General features: G+C 47.6%; 1 long non-coding RNA gene across 1 annotated transcript in view; it reads left to right on the top strand.

The window, feature by feature from the left end:
• The window catches only part of LOC125940083 (uncharacterized), a 40450-nt gene extending 31082 nt beyond the window's left edge, over window positions 1–9368 (top strand). Inside the window, exons 4-5 of the long non-coding RNA XR_007463324.1 lie at window positions 2432–2524; window positions 9209–9368. This is a non-coding gene — a long non-coding RNA (uncharacterized LOC125940083). The remainder of the gene's footprint in view (window positions 1–2431; window positions 2525–9208) is intronic.
• Window positions 9369–21661: the final 12293 nt, after the last annotated feature.

The following is a 21661-nucleotide window of genomic DNA, read 5'->3' as shown; positions in this document are numbered from 1 at the left end:
CCGCCTGCCGTTCCCAACGTGGGAGCGGCCCACTTTGTGAAGCAGCTCACAACTTGCAGGACCCAATAAATGTTTTCCTTCCTTCCTAGTTGTTTTATGGCTGCCAGAAGGTGCAGCCAGTGGGCCACAGCTATTCTCATCTTACTTCAAGGGCTTCGCATCCCCACCAAAGAAGACCTTGGTTGCGCTTCTTCCAACCTCGCATATCGTACCTCCTTACGTCTGCCAGTACAGCTAGTCTACTCTCTCAACGCGGCCAAGTCAAGGCTCATACCCATTTCTTGTCGATAAAATTGCGGACCTCTTCACGTGCCTACCTGCTCCTAGTACCCTAGTCCAACATCAACCACAGTCCTTCCAACGTCACCTGCGGGAAAGAGCGCACGTGCTCCTCTGCGTCGACTCCAACCGCCTTGCTCTCGAAGTACCGTACGGTGGCCCACAGCTTGTTTTAACACACGGGGTTCAAACGTTTACTGTACGCATCAGTCGTCCCGACACTGGCAGATCCGTAGACCGACTGAAACCAGCATTCGTCGAGGCTTACATGCATGGTTTCTCCTCTCTTAGATTCATCAAGCTGTCTTGCTGTGACATCAATGGGGTTGGCCTAGAAAAAGCCGTTCTTATCACCCAAACTAAGCACGTACACTCGGACAAATCTGTTTCTGAAGTGGAGAGGGTGGGCTGTAGGGGCACTACTGTGCTGATGCCAAAGGCGAAGAGGGCGGCACGAAAGAACAAGTCTACGGCGGCCGCGCCAGGAGCAATAAATTAGTTCTTGCGTTGCCCTTCACGAACCACGTCGTTTTCTCGACCAATGTATGCGACTCCACCTTTTCCATTGGGCATGAATCCCAGAGTATGTGCATGTCTTCAGCGAATATTTTTGACGCAATCTTGGTTCACTGGGCATTTCCTGTTCTTAAATGACAAAAGGATTGGGCAGAACTCATTACACGATGACTGTGGGTAGTGATACGTTAGCGATAAATCGATTAAGTGGTGCAACCTATTGGCACCATCGCCAGGAGTTATGTATGAGGTGCGTACGGCAGAGGGACTCTTCTCTCACATTTCACTTGGAGCCATCTGGCACCACCTCCGCGAAGCCTTGACGTGGCCTCTTAAATTCATTGCGCGCCGGTGCCTGCGTACGCTAAGAAAGGTGTCATGGGGCAACCACACTCGCCTCTAGCACGTTTTTGTGTACACGCTACGGCATCTTGTTACACTGCCGATAATTCTATGCGTGGCCTCAGAGACGAGAAGCGTGGTGCTTCGGTGGTAGCGAATACTGAGAATGGTTTCCTCGCTTGCCGCACACTCAGTGGCCCACACTCAGTGACCCAAAATACCGTGAAGTTCATTGTAGAGTGGCACATTGCGTCAAATCCATGGCGTGAGAGGGCTGCGTTGAAAGCAGTGCATACGCATCGAATTTGTGGTGCAGCCTGCCAATGCGTCCGGGTTGCTGTCCATTAGGAACACTTGTGCCATGGGTGCGATTCCGCTCAGCATCGAATAAATTTCGCGGATTTTATTCATCAGTGCTGAGCGGCACATTCCCAGTGGCACATACCCACCTAAATAAGTTTATTTAAAATCAGCACAGACGGATTGGCACGTACCCAGTGCTTCAAGTCGGCGTCAAAGAGTTTCTTCAAACTGCGGTTGGTACGCATTCCCGCATATAGAGTTACCAATGTCGGCGTGAAAGAGGTTTGTTGAATAGCGGTATGTGTGCACACCTTACGTCATAATCAGTGACCCAACAAAGGGTTCAGATCCCTGTTACCTTAGCAAATCAGCCTGATGCGCTAACCATTCGACCACGCACTACAGTGCCTCGGGTAGGTGCGAAACAGGTGTATGGAAAAGAGGATACATATATAGAAACATTCATGCATATATAGATAGATGGATAGAGAGATAGATAAACAGATAGATAGCTAGCGAGATAAATAGATAGGTAGCCCCCGGAAAGTGTGTAAACTGCTCTACAAATGTTAACGCCTTAAAAACATCGTTAAAATTTCTCCGACGTTAGGTAGAGTGAAACCCACGCCATGTATTGTTATGTGATCTCGTCTGAATATATATAAACACAGGCGCCACGCGCGTATTTGGTGGCAGCGCCACTAGATGACACAGCGTATTCAGCGCGAGAGAACATTCGCACTGTATGCATGGCTGATATATGACGATGTTCAGTTTTTGCAGTATGGTGTGTTGTCACATCGGTTCAATGCACAGCGCATTAATTTGGACAATCCTCATAAGGTGGAGTTTGTCTGCATTTCTGGCGTAGTCATTCACCTTTCGCATGCGAAAACTTAAGCAAACATTTTTATCAAATTCTGACACTGCTATTTTGCTGCCACTAGTTCGGAAACACAATGATTTGTAATTTTGTACTTGAACGTTACAGGACTAACCCCACCTGAAAGTGTTCCGCGAAAATACAGCATTTTGCACGCGAATAGCCATTGCATCATTACAGGAGTGCTTCCAGAGCCAGGAGGTGAGCTTACTTTATTATATAGCATGAATCTTTACCAAAATATTTAGGTTTGACTCATATATAGTAACCGCCTGTTTACCACTATTCTTGTGGTTAGCTTCTTAGAATCGATTGTTTTTTTAAACAGAGGATATGTTTTTTCGCTGAAAATGAATATGCCGAAGACAAAGGTAATGTCCAATAACCTGGAGAGGGAACAAGAATTCAGGATCGCCAGTCAGCCTCTAGAGTCTCTAAAGGAGTACGTTTATCTAGGTCAATTACTCACAGAGGACCCTGATCATGAGTAAGAAATTTACAGAGGAATAAAATTGGGTTGGAGTGCATACGACAGGCATTGCCAAATCCTGACTGGGAGCTTACCACTGCCGTTGACTAGAAAAGTGTACAATCATTGCATTCTACCGGTGCTAACATATGGGGTAGAAACTTGTAGGTTAACAAAGAAGCTCGAGAACCAGATAAGGACCCAACAAAGAGCGATGGAACGAAAAATCTTAGGACTAACGTTGAGAGACAGGAAGCGAGCGGTGTGTATCTGAGAACAAATGTGGATAGCCAATATTCTAGTTGACATTAAGCGGAAGAAATAGAGCTGGGCATGCCATGTCATGCGTAAATGGATAACCAGTGGACAATTAGGGTAACGGAATGGATACCAAGAGAAGGGAAGCGCAGCCGAGGTCGGCAGAAAACCAGATGGGGTGATGAAGTTAGGAAATTTGCAGGCGCAAGTTCGAATACGCTAGCGCAAGCCAGGGGTAATTGGATATCGCAGAGAGAGGCCTTCGTGCTGCAGTGGACATACCTCCATGATGGTGATCCACGGCAGATCACCATGATGATGATGATGTTTAATTCTTCCCATCTGTGATGCATCTTTTGTGAGCGTTTAGATAATTGACATTCCATGACACTGGAAAAGAAAACTGTCAATGATCATTATCATCGGCGGACAAGCGGTGGGATGGAATGATGGGTGGCGGTGGATGGGAAGAAGGAATGGTGGCATGTGTGAGAAGTGGGCCAGTGCTAGTATTTCCTAAAGGTCTACATCTACATGTGTGTAGTACCGCGACAAGGCGAAGAAACGAGTCACGCAAAGTGCGAGGCCTTCCACAATGGGAACGCGACCAACCGAGACAGCAGGACTGCAATGATGCGGTGATGGGTGCCGACGTTTGTTGCTGTGGCGCTGCGTTCCCAAGCTCTAGGACCTCATCTGGACCGGCATGGGGCTGCCTTGACTGCTGTGACCATTTCCACAGTTCCAGCGCCGAGATTGATGCTTTCGGGCGGTGGGCCCTACATGAAGCACCTCGATTGGAACGACGTAGGGCTTCCTTGGCGGCTGCGGCTGATCACGGAGTGCTTGTTCCCGGGTTCCGGTTTGTCTGGTGCACACTCGCCTACCTGATCCGCGTGCGCTACCAGGTGCATTGCTACCGAGGCCTACGGGGGCTTCACTAGACGCCTTGCAATAGCCCAAAATCTGACGCCTGACGAGAAGGCTAGACCTGATCTGAGGCGTCAAAGCGCGCGGAACAGCGCCATGCTTCGACTGCAGATCTCTTCTTTCCTTCCTTGACCCGGTCACGTGATTACTTCCGCCGTCCGCTCCTGAGCCACCTGTACTTCGTTGGTTTATTAGCCTCCATGAGTGGCTCACAGCCACTATGGTGGATTGGACTACTGGTGAGACTCAGTGACTTTCGTTTTCTCTAGTGTTACGTGTAGCATAGACGTGCAGTACACACTTCTGCGAGAGCGAGTTTGTTTTTTAAATGTTTTACCTAGCTTACACCCACAAGTAGAATACATGTTCTGTTCAACCAATGGCTTCGTTTGTTTTTCAAATTCAGGCATGGCTTCAATTGCTCAGAAAGCGTTATCTAACAATCCTGCATAACACTCTCACAATGTGACATCTTCACTATTCAGTAGAAAGCGGACCACGTGGCCTCGTCATGTCGATGACAGTAAAGTTGCAAACGGAAACGTTGCCGAATCAAAATTTGAATAAACATTTATTAAAGCAGTTGCATTTCTTTTGACCGGCTTGCTCCGTCCAAGAAGCCTTGGCAGTCACCTGCCCTTGCACCATGTTGGTGAGCCAGAGCTGACCCTCCAGGTTCGGTTTGGACCGAACAAACAAATGCAGGAACCGGGCTTTCATCAAGAATGGCTTTACAGATGTCAAGATGGATGGTTTATACACTTCAAGTAGAATACTTGCGCAACATTGCGCAGCTAGTTTCAAAGAGAGAAAAGGATGCGTGGTAGAATAAAGAGGTAACCAGACAAATCGTTAGATCCACAGTACGGCACACCGTCCCGATGAGCGAAAGCACCACCGTGGGATGTGTCCTTCCACACAATACAGCAAAAAAAAACTTAATTCCAAGAAATAAAATTACGTACAGGAGACGAGCCGGAAGCATAGTACACGTTTCAAGATGCACGCTATTGCGAAGCCAGAATCTCCTACGAATGTACAAACGTTACTGCAATGCATTGCTGCTACATTGCAATACAGGGTACAACTGCTTTCGAAGTCCTAATCGCTGCTGAAGCTAGAATCTGTTGGACAAACCAAGCCCTACGTGCCTTCATCACATCACCATGGACTCACCAAACGTACTCTAGGTATCATCGCCTCTACGCGGCTTGTGGCGGCCCTTGTTTTTTGCCCTTCGTGCAGCATTACGTCATGCCTGAGCACGCATTTGCAAGAAATGCGATCATTATAAAACCCCCACTCATCACTTAGGCAATCGGTGCCTTCATTCAGCTTGCAGAACGCTTCCGAAGCATATACCTATATATCCTTCAGCCCTTTCCACCAAGCGGAACTTATCGCTACTGCCCCAACCGCAATCGATCTCTTCACCCGATGGCCTAAAAGTATGACCTGCAAAAGGATCAATTCGGAATACGTCACGTCCACATTTTCTGCCTGCTGGACATCTTGCTGTGGCTTAGAACGCCAGTTTTAATTTTAACTCTTCAAGGCTCTCAGGCTCACCCTCAATATTAAGCAATTGAGGAATACCAGTTCGAAAGCATGATCGAACGCTTTCACCGGCATTTCAATGCGTCCACCATGTGTCATCCAAGTCCAACCTGGCTTGTAGCTCTCCAAGCCGTTACCTTAGATCTCCCCACCGCATATTAACGCTCCATTAGGTGACATTAGGATCCCACAATATTTTTCTTATAATAATGACGACCAACATGAAAACTCAGCTTTCTACAGTCACTAGATTTTAACAATTTATTTTAGATGCCTAATTACTTTCACTGGTTGCTAACAAAATAGATTCACGCGTTCCCCTATAATTATGTAAGAGCCCCAAGCTAAAGCAACCTAAATAAATACTGACATGATATTTCTCATACAAATTTTTTTGCCTTAATTTACGACATGGACATATAAAGCCTAGAGGAAATAGTAGCAGGTGTCACAGCACCAGAAATAATTCATCAGTGAGTCTTTTCTCATAGAGTTTCAGTTTCGTTTTCCGGGACGCTACTGTGTCGTGAAACCACGACGCAGAAATTGGCTACGGGGGAGAAGGACATCGCGGCGTTTTCACACTCACTGGCGCTCGCAAGTGTGCCTGCTACGCTGCTAGTTGTTTTGAGGGTTAAAGGAGAATCGGTAATGCTTGACTCGTCATTACGTCTTGATTACTCAGTATGATTCGTCTCTCCATACACATTGCAGCAATGCATATTGTGGTAGGTGCTGGGTACTCAACACAACATGCTCGTATAAAGTTACTGCGTGCTTTTACCTGCCACTACCAAGATGTGGTTCTGAGGCTCGCCACAGTGGAACACCTTGGGTTCTTTAAATAGCATAAAATTCCAATTAAATGGACATTTTCGAGTGTGGGCTATATTAAGATACAGTCGCCGTGGCCTGGATTAAGCCCGCGACATTGAGCTCAACAGAGCAATGCCAATGCACTCAGCTACTGCGTCGAGTAGCTGAACACTTGACGCTTCACTTTCCATTTCATTCGCTCCCTAATGCACCTCCTAGACACTCCCATCACAGATAGCTGACTCAATGAATTGGAATAATCCCCATTCATTTTCTTCTGCCTACGCTCGCTCAAAATTTTACAAAAGGAATGAAGCTGTGGTTGGGAGATTTATTCTCCTCTGCCCACCACTCAATCTCCTTCACAAAGACTATTCGCAGTTCCACTGTGTATTTTTCGGGGACCATCCTAGGCTAATAAACGTACTTCGTACTAGGTGCTATATGACATTTACACAGGAATACAGAACTTTTCAATATTTCAATCCCACCATAAGCGTACTTGTGTGACCCCTGCTGCAGGAGTAAGCACCAAATTGAATGGGGGGAGAGTGTTTCTTTGCCTTCTGGATCTTGTTTTTTTTTTCCTGGTAGAGGAGCTAAGTCTACGCTTGCCCTTAAGACCCTTCGTAATTGGGACCCACATGTCAGGCAACTACGGTGACAAGATTCTAACTTATTAAGCTAGCACAGGAACTCCACTTTTTTGTACTGCTCTAGAAATGCACGGGTTCGTCAGTCCGCTCCTTCGGGGCAGGCGCGCCACTCTCAAGGTGGGCGAGGTAAAGTCTGATCCCTTCGAGCTAGGCGCAAGGGGCACCCCTCAGGGCTCGGTCATCTCGCCACTTCTCTTCAACGTCGCCATGCGCGGTCTCTCAGCCCGTCTGTCCTAAGTGGACGGCGTTAATCACGGTCTTTACGCCGACGACATCACGGTGTGGTGCGATGGCGGTAGTAAAGGCAGAGTTTAGGAATCCTTACAGGCGGCCCTGAGCTGCACGGAGGATTTCTTGGTGGGCACGGGGCTCCGGCTCTCCCCGTCCAAGTCCGAACTCCTTTTGTATCGACCAACCAGGAAGGGACGCATCCCCAAGGGTCAGGTGCCTCTTGAAAAGGTCGACATCTCCATTCGCACGGCCATCGAGCAGGTCATTCCCAAGATGGAGGTTATCCGCGTACTCGGTCAGCTCTTCGAGGCGAATGGCTGTAACGGCAGACGATCGCTCGTATCGCCACCAAAACGGGCAACATGGTCAGGCTCACCACTAGGGTCTCCAACAGTCGCGGAGGGCTGGGGGAGGACAACCTCCTCAGGTTGTACCATGCCTTCCTAATGAGCCACATCACGTACGTGGCCACCGCGCATCGCTGGCATGGATACGAAAGGGCAAAGCTCGAAGCGCTGATACGCAAGAGCATCAAAAAGGTGCTCGGCATCCCCATGGCCGCCAGCACGGAGAAGCTCATGCAGCTGGGAGTCCACAACACTCTCGACGAGGTTGTCGAGGCACAGCAGACGGCGCAGGTCGTCAGGCTCGCTGGGCTGCAATCCCCCTGCCGTCAGGGAGAGGCGTTGCGCGCTCGACGCGAAGACGCGGGAGGCCTACACGGCCCGGCCGTTCCGGCTCAACGTCCACCAGCAACACAATGGAGGCAGATGCAAGGCCCGGGTGGCCGCACTTCTCAGATCCGTCGCTGGCAATCCGCGATCGGTAGCGTTCGTCGACACCGCCCAATAGGGTTCATCCGACCGATTCGTGACGGCCGTGGTAGATCACAGGGGCAACCTCCTTAACGCCGCGTCGGTGAGGGGCTCGTCTCCGGCACTGGCGGAGCCGGTCGTGGTGGCCCTCGCCCTCCGGGACGGGAGCAGGCCGCAGATCAGCACGGATTCTTGGGCGGCACACAGGGCCTTCGCCACGGGTTTGGTCTCGAGGGAAGCGGCCTCCCTGCTTTGCGGCAGGAGCGTATCCCCCCACGTCATCACTTGGTTCCCGGCCCACATGTAGCCTCAGGTATCCACCGTCGTTCCCAACGCCAACGAGCTGGCCCACGCGCGCGCGCTAACTCACCCACCACGCCGGGGAAACGCCGCTCGAGGGCGCGGACGCGGGGTTCCACAAGGAGCCGCTCCACACGTTTAACGAGATTTCAAAGCACTATCAGCTTGGCAGGAGGGTCTATCCCCCGCCCCACGCGAAGCTCTCCAGGCCTCAGTCTTCCACTCTTCGCATGCTGCAGGCCGGATCCTATCCCAGTCTAGCCAGGGTCAGTAGGTACGCGGACTCGTTCGAGCCCGCTTGTTCGGATTGCGGCGATCCCTTCTGCACTTCAGAACACATGCTCTGGCGGTGTCCCTGTTACGGGGCCACGATAATCTCACCACGGAAGAACAGTGGGTGGAGGCGCTCAAGAGCTCCGACTTCACCGCTCAGCTACGGGCTGTCCAGAGGGCCCACGACGCGACGGTCAGGCACGGCCTACCCGTCCCAACGTGGGAGCGGCCCGCGGTGGCTGCTCCCCCGTAAGGGGTTCTCGGAGTCGCGCCTCAGGACCTAAAATAAAGTTCACTGCCTGCCTGCCTGCCTGCCTGCCTGCCTAGAAATGCATTCCTCGTTCGCCTTCGGATTTTCGTAACCATTCTGTGCTCGCACTCTTATGCTATCAGTTGTTGATGCTTTGTTGTCTCTTTGGCTTTGTTAATTAATAGTAGCTCAGAAAGACTGCGATAGTCAGTGTTACCTAAGTGTCGAAAACCTGCTAAGCTACGCACGTTTCGTTGAGTATGTTTTACAACTAGTGTTTTTTTTTCTATTTATACCACCAATCAACTTTCAGTTCTAATCATATTTCAGAAACAACCAGCTGCACTTACTGGGTTACAGAGCACGACGTTGAAAGTCGCAATTCAGATTGTGACTACATTTTCTTGCATTACTGCACGTCCCCGCAATCTTTTTCGTCAAAGGAATGTCAGTAGTGTTGGAGCTTATTAATAAAAACGCATTTGTCTCATTCCTCATCTTTGTCTCATTCCGGGCACTTTGCAGTGGGAAGTTAGATCCCTGTCCAGCCTCATTTAAGCCCTCTCTCATACAAAAAGAATAAATGACCTACAATGAAATTGAACCGCTGCCTTCAACCCCAGCAGCTCATGCTCTAACATCTCGGCCCTGGTCGCTGTGTTGCCTCGTTGTCCGTTACATCAACACAGACTGCCGTATAGCAATAAAAATCTTCAGTCATTTGTACACGTTAGAAAAAAGACTAAAATTCGTTCATTAGAATCAAAATCCGCAAAATACTGACCCTCTGTGGTGGTTCACAAAGTGGGCAGTGCAGTTCTCTCACATACGCCGGCTTGATGCGCGGCGTCCCCGCTTACCAAGAGTAGCCCTCGAAAGGGAGGGGGGCGCTAAGGTCAGGGAAGAGAGGCAGGTGACCGCACGTCTGCAATTCTAGTACGATCGTTGCTGCGCATAGTGCCACTTAGCGGGACTGTGTGGGCCCTGTCGGGAAGGTATTCTGCAGTGGGTAGAAAGCCTAGGTAAGCCGAGATGGCTGGCGCCTTGGCAAGCACCATGTTCTCCCGCGCTCAGTTTTTAAGGTAGCGTGATCTTAAGTTACGGAGAAGCTTTGAGGCTATTGGCAGCGCGAAGCTTTGGCTCGCTACTTGTACATTACGGCAGCATTATGAGAACTAGTGTCCGCGGTCATCAAGCGAGATCAGCAATGTTTGCTTGTGTGCGCTTGACACTGTGCTTGGTAAATAATTAGCGAATATTTACTGTATTTTATGCGGATACAAAAACTACGACCCTTGCTTCTTAAGGTCGTCTGATATTTGCTATCGTAATCAACGCTTCGCCGAAAGGCAAAGCCTTCAGGTTTTTTTTTTTGTTTCTTTAGCAGCACATACAGATCGATCAAAGACGCTGACCGCTTTCTAATTCAAAATGTTTTAGTGCCAACATGAGAAGGTCTTCATGTTTCTATGGGATTTCTCTATAAACTTCGGCTTTGGGTGTACGCTAGCTTATCGGCTCCACACTCCACTGCCGTAACTGCGTGGCCGGACGGTGATGACGTCACTGCGAGGTGAAGTACCTCGTCGTCGCATTTCAGTCGCAACTTTTGTAATCATTGCTTTCACTATCCGATGCTTTAGAATTTCATGGCGTTTCAATTCAGTTATGAGATTTTACGGGCTAACTTCAATTTCAAAATGAGGCATATCGTAGTTGGGAAGTCTGCAATAATTTTGCCCAGCTGGGGCTCTTCACTGTGAACCTAATGCACATACACGGCGCCCGGGCATTTTCGCAAGCCGCTGCATGAAAAAGAATTTTCATGACGCCGTTATGTAGCTAACGAGCCCTTGAGTAGTTTTTTCAAGATGAGTTTAGTTTAGGAATTGCTCACTCACATTACAAATGAACTGCTACTTGTCTACACGCTTTGTGTCCAGAGCTTGGAGCTGCACTACATAAATAGTGGTCGCAGAAAATTGTAAATTTTGTCTAGGTTCCAAGTTATTAATAACGACTGACCTTTTTTTCTTTTTTTATCGGTTGTGCTTGTGTGGTTCTCATGAGTGACGGATCTTCATCTTTATACTGCGGATATCAAGTTGTCGATAGGGAGAAGTGCCAATAGAGATCATCAGGGAAGTGTCAGCTGAAGATAAACATTTGCTTGTAAATGGGCCTAAATAAAATGAAAAATCAAAATGAAAGAGGCCGATCTCGATATTTGATTGACCCTTGCACCATCTCCGGCTTACGGTTTCTTACGGATGTATAGCTGCTTAGTGTGCTGGGTGAGTCTACTAAAAAGAGTTATATTAAAATAGTTTTATGGGGTATACCTGCAAACGCACGATGTTTTAACGCGATAGCGTTAAGGGCCCTGTGTCGCAGAAAATCCAGCGTCGGCGACCGGCGTCCGATGTCGGCGGGTGGCGGAGAAAATCATCCCCAACCCTGACCGCGCAGGCCCTTCCACGTGTTACAAGGTTTTGGTGAACAAAAATTTTATTTCTCACAGTGATATCCGTCAGAAAATTGGTAAAGCACGACTTTACCATTCGGCGTCTGATTCACCGTTTAATTGTTTACCAATCGGCGTCGGATTGTAAATTAAATGTACGAAAAACCTAATTCTGCTACGGGAAAACTCAAACACAAACCCCTTTTCCAGGATTTCTACCAGACCTACAGCCGTGTGTCCGGGTACTTTACTTGCGAAAATGATATCCAGATGGCGCTCGCATCCTAGGCAGGTCAAATTGCGACTTCACCAACGACATGCTTGTAAAAACGGGCTCGAGTGCTCTCCGGCAAAGTCGGAACTCTTCTTAATGTGCAGGAATCTCCCTAACGCCATTGACAAATATAAAATTCTAATCGACGGCGTGCAGGTACCAATCGTACCAACCATCCGAGTACTTGGTTTGTACATCCAAGAAAAAGACCAGAATTCAGTGACTTTAAATAATCTACGAACTACAGTCCAAGAGCTCAGTAATATGCTCAGAAGGGTGACACATCGGAATCAGGGAGTGAAAGAAAATGAGGCATGCAGACTAGTCCAAGCCTTCTTCATTGGAATGCTGGCCTACACGTGTCCATATCTCTACCTCCGAAAATCCGACTTGAAAATACTCAATACCGTGATCAGGACCGTCTCCAAACTGCATTGGGAATCCCTAAAGGCGCCAGTAGCCTGCGTCTCCTAGACCTCGCAGTGCATAACATTATAGAAGAAATAATTGAAGCACATAAGGCTGCTCAACTGTGGCGCCTCTGATGTTCTGCTCAAGGACACAAAATTCTAGCAGCCATAATTCTCCGCCGCGTTGCCGGCATAACGGATAGAATTTGTATTCCCAACAGCATTAGGAATAAAATTATCACCCCCCCCTTCCCAAAAACATGGGATGAACAATCTAGGCAGGAGGAAGGCACTCGGCCGCCGCCTTAGCAGCAATCCAGCTATATACGTGGACGCTGCACAGGAGAGGGCTCATACATTCACAATTGCAGTAGTCAACAAAGAAAGCCAAATAGTGAGCTCACGTAAAATAAGCGCAGACTCCATTCACGAAGCCGAGGAAGCCGCTATTGTGCTTGGTATAGCAGCATCGCGATACAGCTTCATAATATCGGACTCCATGTCAGCTATTAGAAGTTACATGCAAGGATCGGTAGGCCCACGAGCCTACGAAATACTGAGTGAACCGGCTGGCATGGTTACGCTTATCTGGATGCCGGCCCACTCTGGGAATGGCGGGAACGAAGTGGCCCACCGTGCTGCCCGAGAATTAATTAACCGGGCGGTGGAGGCATGTCCGGGACCACTACCAGGTGGAACGACACCCAGTCACAGCTACAATGAAATTGTCACCACGTACAGGGACGACCCGCGGAAAAATCCACCCCGGACTCTTCCCTTAGTAGAATGCAAGCCACGTATCTCCGCAGGGTGCTAACACCAAAATTATCTATCTATACAAAGGCGACTATAATTCACAATTTAAATATTGCGACACAGATCCAGCTGATCAGCATCATATCCTGTGGGGTTGCAGGAATATTCCTCCCCCAAGAAATCTCCTGCGGCAAGCTCCCTCACAGGAGGCGTGGGACTCCGTACTAAAATCTACTAACCCTCAAACCCAAGCCGGGCTGGCGGACTGGGTGGCGAAGGTCGCGGCCAGCTGGACGCCACTCTAGCACCCTCTGGCTCATCTCGGCTCCCCCCTCCCTCTCCCCTTGTCTTCAACAAAGTTTATTTCCTCCTTCCTGGGACTTCATCTGCTAATTCGTTTTGGTGTCGCGGTAATAGCAAACAACTAATAAAATAATAAAAAAGGTGCTAGGGCCTTCACATTTTAATATAAGACCACTTATATTGCCCCTGGAAACACGTCTTTCTAGCAATGCACTTCCCTTTAAAAGTGGAACTAACTTTTAGGGGAACGGCGTAAGCTTGGTCTTTGTAAGCAGGCTTTCCCACGTTCAGTGTTGCAGTGAATGAAGCCTACTTGCCGTATGCGAACGATGTGATGCGAACGGGTCCCGATAACGCTATTGCGTTCTACTCTAAAGTCGAAGTTTAAGCGTCCTCCAAGTTCTCATGTTGCATGACAACCTCCGGTTCTTTAACTTGTAGGTAATACCGTTGGGCACAAGCATATTACAGCGAAACTGTTAAGGGCTGAGTCTCCGATGGTCGTGTCGCCGTGAAGAAAAAAAAAACTCATTGGCTCGAGCATTTTTTGTTTCGCATTTTTAATATTTCAGTCTGACAAGATTTACCATAATAGGCTTGCGCTGCAGGTGTTTTGTTTCAAGACATTTTTTATGGGCTGTGATTATGATAATTCTGTGGAGCTGTATAAACTTGGACATGTAGCAGCACCAGCAACGCGCAGAACTGTTGTCGACGGCGGCGGCGTTTTGCCCGTGTTCGCACCGAACGCGCGCGGCGTTGGTGACGTGTTTATGAAGAATGTGCCAACCTTTGCCGTGCAACCTATGGCGGTGTACTGTAGCGACCATAAGGCCATGCTCCCTGTTGTCACCAAATATATGAAAACCACCGGATCATATATATTTCTCATTCTTTAATAGTTGAAATACCAATTACACGATCACATCTTAATAGTCATAATTGGAAATACATAATACCCACCATAGTACAGCTTCGCTGGTCTTCCATCTCCACCCCAGTGGAAGGTCTGACAGTTTTTTACATTCTTGACATCATCATCATTAGCCTATATTTATCTCCACTGCAAGACTAATGCGTCTTCCTGTGATCACCAATTACCCCTGTCTTGCGGTAGCTGATTGCAACTTGTGCCTGCAAATTTCCTAACTTCATCTCCCCACCTAGTTTTATGCGGTCCCCGACGGTGCTTTCCTTCTCTTGGTACCGATTCTGTAACTCTTATGGTCCACCGGTTATCCATCCTACGCATTACATGGCCTGTCCAGTTCCATTTTTTCCTCTTAATGTCAATTAGAATATCGGCTATCCACGTTTGCTCTCTGATCCACACCGCTCTCTTCCTATCTCTCAACGGTAGGCCTAACGTTTTGCCTTCCAACGCTTTTTGTGCGGTCCTTAACTTGTTCTGGAGCTTCTTTGTAAACCTCCAAGTTTCAAGACATTGGACATTCTTGGCATAAGAATCCTCAAATGTTTCATGGATAGCAGTTCATATGCTCACGACCACAATTTCTATCTTATGGAACCCAGGTTCACGCATACTCATGCACGATCTTCATACATGTCGCTTTTTTTCTTACGTGAAATCTTGTGGAGCCGAGTTCGGTCATTAACGTACAATCCATTTTGACCTACAATAGTGTTCGCATAATGCCCGTGGTGTCGTGTCTTTGTTTTTATGCCTGTCTTGTTTGTGCGCCAATGACTTCAGCAAGTACCCACTGGAAAAAAAGTTACTTAGTGTAGTGTGTGTAACTTATAGCTTGCAATTTCTATTGTGAACGTACGAGCTTTCACACTTTTAAATCTACTTACGTGGATCCTCGTTCTCTGGCTATGGGCTTGTAGGAAAGTTGTTTGTTTTGTTTCTTTCGGGCGAAGTGCAATTACCATGCACACTTACAAAAAGGTTCAAGCAACGAATACAAAAGAACTAAAAGGTTACTTGGGTAAATTCAGCAAAATGTACTATTGACCAAAATAGTTTACGGACCAAGGGATCTCACAAAAAGCTGAATATCTCCGCAGCCTCAAAAAGCATACTGGTATTCCCATTTCCAGCCTCTACTGCTATATGCGAACAATATTGTTGTGTACGGTTTTACTGGCTTCTTTAAAAGGCTGCTCGGATATTTAGCGTTTTCTGAGATCCGTGGTGCGCAAATTTTTGGTCGATTATACATTACAGCTAGCTTTAAATTTGGGCATTTCTCGTTATAATTCTTATGAAAAGGGTGCTAACATAAAACGGCGATAAAAAAATAAGAAAACGAATCTGCAGTACAACGAGAGACAAAATACTGAGGCCAAAAATTGATCAATAGTCTTAATTCTTTATTTAAAAATTTAGTATATTGACTATTTAGGGACAACTGTCTTTTTACTAGAAGAGACAATCTTGAACAAATAAAGGATGGGCATGATGTATAGTAGGTACAGGCATAAAATCAGCAGGGTAATTCCGAATAACACTTTACACTTCTCTCAGTCATACGTTATACGCTCAGTATGGTAATACAATTTTTTTCAGCAGAGTAAGAACAAATAATTGTAATGGGGTCAACTTTTCGACGATGCCATTTGCCTTTGTCAGTGCAGCAACTGTTTTCCTTAGCAGCTTTTATACAAGCGTACCTACATCTCCTCCACACTCAATGGAGAAGGAGCGTGCACTGGCGTGTAGATTAGGGTAAAAGAAGTGGACCTACTAAAAAGAAAGTAGAGGAGCAATGTTTTGTTGCCGTAGCCATAGGACGAGTAAGAATGTGGCTGTCAGATTTTTTTTTCTTTTACGAAGAGGACCACAAATATGGAAGAAGATTTACACGTTTAGCCCGCCATTATCAATTGGGTTTGCCTAGTTTCCCCTCCTCCCCCAAAAATAATAAGAACTAGAACAACATATGGATTGGGTGTTTTAAAAACTAACGATAAAAATTAATGGAATAAAACTGGTGAAATAAAGTGTAAACACTTTATAAACATGTCAAATAATGCTAGCAATAGGAAATGCAAGCAGACAGTATCACTAGATGCATGCTCCATGCTATGCGCGAAAGAAAGATATTGAGCAAACATTTAGTAAATTAAGGTAAACCAATGCAATGAAACTGAGTATATAAGCACAAAACACCCCGGAAAAAACATGGGCACGGGATTGGAGTAGTTCTCATCTAACCACGTGAAAGATGACAACATTTAAAGGCTGTGGTTTATAATCATGTCATTCGCATCGTATGTTTCCTTAACTCATACTTGATCCTACCCAAACCGTAATAGTTTTCTTATTTACACAGAAGTCGTTTTGAATCAGTTAGACATACCCAGTTTTTTGTTTATTTTACTAATCACTTTCTTAAATTGCATTCACCATCATTAAGCTTAAAACAAAATATGTTGCATGATCTTTCATTTCGTTCCTGATATGTACTGTTTACTAAATACCTTTGTGCAACTTACGTTCTTTATCTGTTTTATTTCTCGTTTTGCTTTATTGAAGATTTCTCATTTGTCTAAGCATATATTTTGAGTCCTACATCACCAACTGATTTAACCATGTATTGCTTGCGTTCATTCTTCTAGAAAACAAGGCCCATTGGAGAGACAATGGCTGCTTACACTTGTACAATCTATTGCGTTTTTGTCGCACTCACTTATGGAAAAACCGACCGGGGCGCCCTTACCTGTTTCTTTGTTCCCGCAGCTGAACGCTGCCCCCCCCCCCCCCGCCTCTATTTTCAAAAAAATTCGACTTCCCTTACCCTGCTCTAAGTACGAGCTAATCCATCTCAGCTTCAATGAGATCCGAAAGAATAGTATGCTTATTTTTTAACGTCGGAGTGATGGTGCACTACACAGTAACAAAAATTGTGAGTTATCAAACTATTTTTGGGGCGAACCTGTACCTAGCTGATGCTGCAGAGATAGGTGCAGCAAGAAGGACATTTCGCGTGACTAGCACTGGATGCGTGGGCGCCTACGAGCGACAGCGCTCCTGGCATACCACAAGGGTGGTACAGTGCCACAGCGTTCTTGGCACTGTACCAAACCTCACCAAGCACTAACCAAGATTGGTACAGTGCCAAGAACGCTGTCGCTTGCCGACGCCGAACGCGTTGGAGGCTAGCCGCTCAATATCAATCGGCCAGCTTCGCTGTGTCTTGAACTTCGCGCGGCCTAGTGCAAGCTTTTGCCTTTTTTTTCTCCTGGCTCAGCGCGCCGCGGAGAGAAGAGAGGCAGGGGTCGGGAAGGCAGAGAGCAAGCGAGGAGGAGACCACGTGCCTTCTGCGGGTTGTCATGGCTACCACGGCTATGCACCAAATTTACGGCTCGCTTTAACAGCTTCGCTGATAAAACGTGTAATTTGCGAAGTTACATTTGTGAGGGGGTTTACTGATACAGCAGTTAGGGCTACGCAACAGCCTTGGCTCAAGAGCATCGGTCGCTGTCTCGCGCTCTCCGGGCTGCTGGACTTCGTCATCCTCTCTCAATGGCTGCGGACTCTCTTCCCCACTACATTGGCGCCGGCGCCGAAGAGGAGCCATCCTGGCGACTCAAGGTGAGGAAGCACCAGAGGCTCGTAGTAGGACTTTAAGCGGCTCACGTGGACTGTTTCACGACCGCGGCAGCGTCTGTCGGTGGGAGGTGTCAAAGGCTCGACGACGTAGTTCACCGGCGATGTGCATTCAACGATCCGGAAGGGACCGCGATATTTCGCTGCAAACTTGCGGGCGAGACCAGGGGTGGGGCATGGAATTGAAAGCCACACGAACGAGCCAACAGGGAAGGTAGGGGTAGGTTCAGCCGAGTCAAGGCGCTCTTTTTGAAGACCTTGTGTCACGGATGTAAATGAGCGTGCGAGTTGGCGGCACTCTTCGGCACATTGACCAAGTTCTGAGGCTGGGCGGTATTCGGATGCATCCGGGCGGTATGAAAGTATATTATCCAGTGTGGAAGATGGCTCACGTCCGTATAGTAAAAAGGAAGGGGAAAATCCAGTTGTGGCTTGCGTGGCTGTGTTGTAGGCATATTTCACAAACGGAAGCACCAAGTCCCAATTAGAATGGTCGGAGGCTATGTACACGGAGAGCATACCACCGAGTGTTCGATTAAAGCGCTCCGTCAAGCCATTAGTCAGCGGATGTTAACTTGTAGTGGTGCGATGAACGATAGTGCACTCACTGAGAAGCTGTTGCACGACTTGAGAAAGAAACACACGCCCTCGGTCGCTAAGCAGGTCGCGTGGCGCACCATGGCGAAGAACGAAGCCCCGCAAGATGAACAAGGCAACATCACGAGCTGAAGCTGTTGGAAGAGCGGCGGCTTCGGCATATCGAGTGAGATGGTCGACGGCCACAATAATACACCGATTGCCCGCAGGGGTGGAAGGAAGGGGTCCGTACAGGTCTATGCCGCGTCTATCAAACGGGCGAGCGGGACACGGCAAAGGCTGTAATGGGCCAGGCGTGTGACAAGTTGTTTTCCGGCGTTGACACACAATGCAGGAACGAATGTACTTGCGGGCGTATGTGTACATTCCACGCCAGTAGAATCGCTGGCGAAGTCTATTATACGTTTTCAAAACGCCAGCATGCGCGTTTTGTGGGTCTGCGTGAAAGTGCGTGCACAGGTCGGAGCGCAAATGGCGAGGTATAACAAGAAGCCACTTTCGAGCATCGGGCTGGTAGTTGCGGCGGTACAACATGGCGTCCCGGAGCGCATAATGAGGTACTTGGCTACGAAGGGCACGAGAGAGTTGTGGGGCTGGTGTCAGCGGCATCGCTGACGCAGGAGGTAAGGTACGGCTTCGTAGTTCCAGGTTGGGAGACTAGGATCGATACCCAGCACCTCCACCAATCTGTGAGGGGGTTTATTTGTACAGCAGTTAGGGCTACGCAACAGCCTTGGCTCAAGAGCGTCGGTCGCTGTCTCGCACTCTTCGGGCTGCTGGACTTCGTCATCTTCTCTCAATGACTGCGGACTCTCTTCCCCACTACACAACATTTAATCGTTAAATAGTGCGAATGTGGATGATTGGTAGCTTTCTGAGTGATAAGAAAAAATTGAAACAAGAAAATTGATCACAGAGAGAATCCATAGGAATACACAGGGCTCCATAGAAAATTTAGGGGGAAGCCTATAGCAAGGGTGGAACAATGAAAATTTAGTGATGGGCCAGCCTAAATTTGGGGTTGTGCCAACTAGAGCATTAGGGGTGGGTCAACATAAATTTGGTGGCAGGCCAGCTTAAAATTTGGCTGTGGGCCTTCTTGAAATTTAGGGGTGGGCTAAATTCAAGTTCTTGAGTGGGCCAAGTTGCAATTTAGCGGTGGCGCAACTGAAACTTGGGGTTGGACCAATTTGAAATTGGAGCACGGCCAACTTGAAATTTGGGACTGGGCCAACTTCAAAGTTTCCAAGTGGGCTAACCTAAAATTTTATGATCAGCCTAGATTTATGTCCACTGCAGGACGAAGGCCTCTCCCTACGATCTCCAAATACCCCTGTCTTGCAATAGCTTATTCAAACTTGCGCCTGCAAATTTCCTAACTTCATCATCCCACCTGGTTTTCTGCCACCCTCGACTGCGCTTCCCTTCTCTTGGTATCCATTCTGTAACCCTAATGGTCCACCGAATATCTATCCCACGCATTACATGGCCTGCCCAGCTCGATTTCTTTGGCATAATCTCAACCACACAGGGGCGTAGCCAGGGGGGGGGGGGGGCTGATGGGGCTTCAGCCTCCTCCAAAATTTTTTCGTGCCGGCATGCACCACAGACCAAAACTACCACCAACGCCGGAATCATTCTGGATTCTGCCTACAATGTTTTTTCACACTCGAAAATACGTTTCCGCACGAACAATGCGAACTGGGGCTGGATTTAGCTGGAACACCCTTGCAACTGGAGTCACGTAACGCAAGGAGCCCCATCCGAGCACAAACTTTCAAGGGCTTTTCGATAGCGAGCGGGCGCGTTGCGGCATCTCGCAGCGGCCGCGGAATCTACGGAGCGCATGGATTTCTTTTATGAAACTTTATGGGTATGAAGTTCTCAAACTTTTCACGCGAAAGGTGCACCGACATTTCCAAAGGCGTGCCTTAGATTTTTAATTCTGGAACTTTATGGGGTTAATGCTCTTATAAACTTGGGCCAACATGCGTGCACTGGAGCCCTCGTGTCCAAGCCGTTCCAGAAATGAAAGCACGCGCTCGCAATCTTCCACACACACGAAAATACTAAATATTACCGTGACTGTGAGCTAGCAGCTGATAATTTTCTCCAAACATTTTCAGGAAGCGTGCCCAATGTGATCGATCAGCTGGACCAGGGCAGGCAAAGTAAAATATGAGAAAACAAGAGAAAGTAAATGGCCTATTATTGAGGAAATTCTTTTTGCGGGCTGGCTCTCCGTGGCCACAGGGACAGTGGCCCTATGGATTTAAGCATAGCCCCCGCTGAAAGTTTAGGTATTTTCAGAGCGCTTCTTCGCATGTGAACTGATTGTGGTGATACATATCTGAAAACCATTTGGAAAGTTGCCCCAGTAATGCCTCGTATTTAAGCCCAGATGCACAAAACCAAATTATAGAAATTTGTGGCGAAGTTATCAAAGAAAGCCTAGTTGCAAAAGCAGGCTGCTTCTCCATACTTCCTGACGAAACGACGTACATCACTGGAATCGAAAAGCCTACTGTTTGTGCAAGGTACCTAAACAAGGATGCCAACGACATCGAGGGAGTGTTTTAGGTTTTAGCACAGGAATAGATGCTCTCTCTCACTGCGAGTGCAGGTTCTATATAAATGTGCAGAAACTGCTGCAGATTCTAGTCATCCTTCCAGTGACCGCTGCCAGTGCAGAGAGAATATTTTTAACAAGAGTTTACTAAAAAACTAGTTGCGCTCTACAACGTCTGTTGAACGCATGGTTAGGCTGGTGCTTCTATACACCCACAGAGACGTCGGCATGAACGTGTCTGAAGCCATTGACCGCTTCGCTCAACTTCCCCGCCGAGAGAAGTTTGTCCTATAGATAGCGAAGCAGCAAAAATTAATGCAAGTAAAAAGCTCTGTTCCTCCAGGTCCATAAGCTCGTATCTATGAAAACGTATGACTGCTCGTTAGCTTTTAAAACCATAGACATTTCATCCGTTTATTCTAGCAGTTAGCATCATGATCAAAATTAACATGGGAATACGAAAATTACGAGGACATCAATAACCAATTTTGACCGACCTTGCTCATTGAAAGCCCAGCCCACGCGGCGTTTGCCAAAAACACACTCGGATATTGGGTAGTTAAACTTGCCGCATCACCTGTGGCTTTCGTTTGTCCTTTTCTTTCCTTTTTAGCTACCTGCTTTTATTCCTCTTTTGAAAAAAGCAATACGCTCCTTTAATTTTGGGTGCAGAATAATTCTTGCCGCTGTGCAGGCAGTTAAATTGCATATTTTCGTACTGATTTCTGCATTATTCCTCTATTATTCTACCCATTGGCGCTGTCGCGACCGCCGCATGGCCCGAGTACATATCACGATTTCTGCGGTCATAGTTTAGTTTTTGCCTAGATCATC

This window comes from Dermacentor silvarum, chromosome 9 (assembly GCF_013339745.2).
Source record: "Dermacentor silvarum isolate Dsil-2018 chromosome 9, BIME_Dsil_1.4, whole genome shotgun sequence".
Lineage (NCBI taxonomy): Eukaryota > Metazoa > Arthropoda > Arachnida > Ixodida > Ixodidae > Dermacentor > Dermacentor silvarum.
Note: the sequence above shows the minus strand (reverse complement) of the source record. Positions and strands in the feature narration are given on the sequence as shown.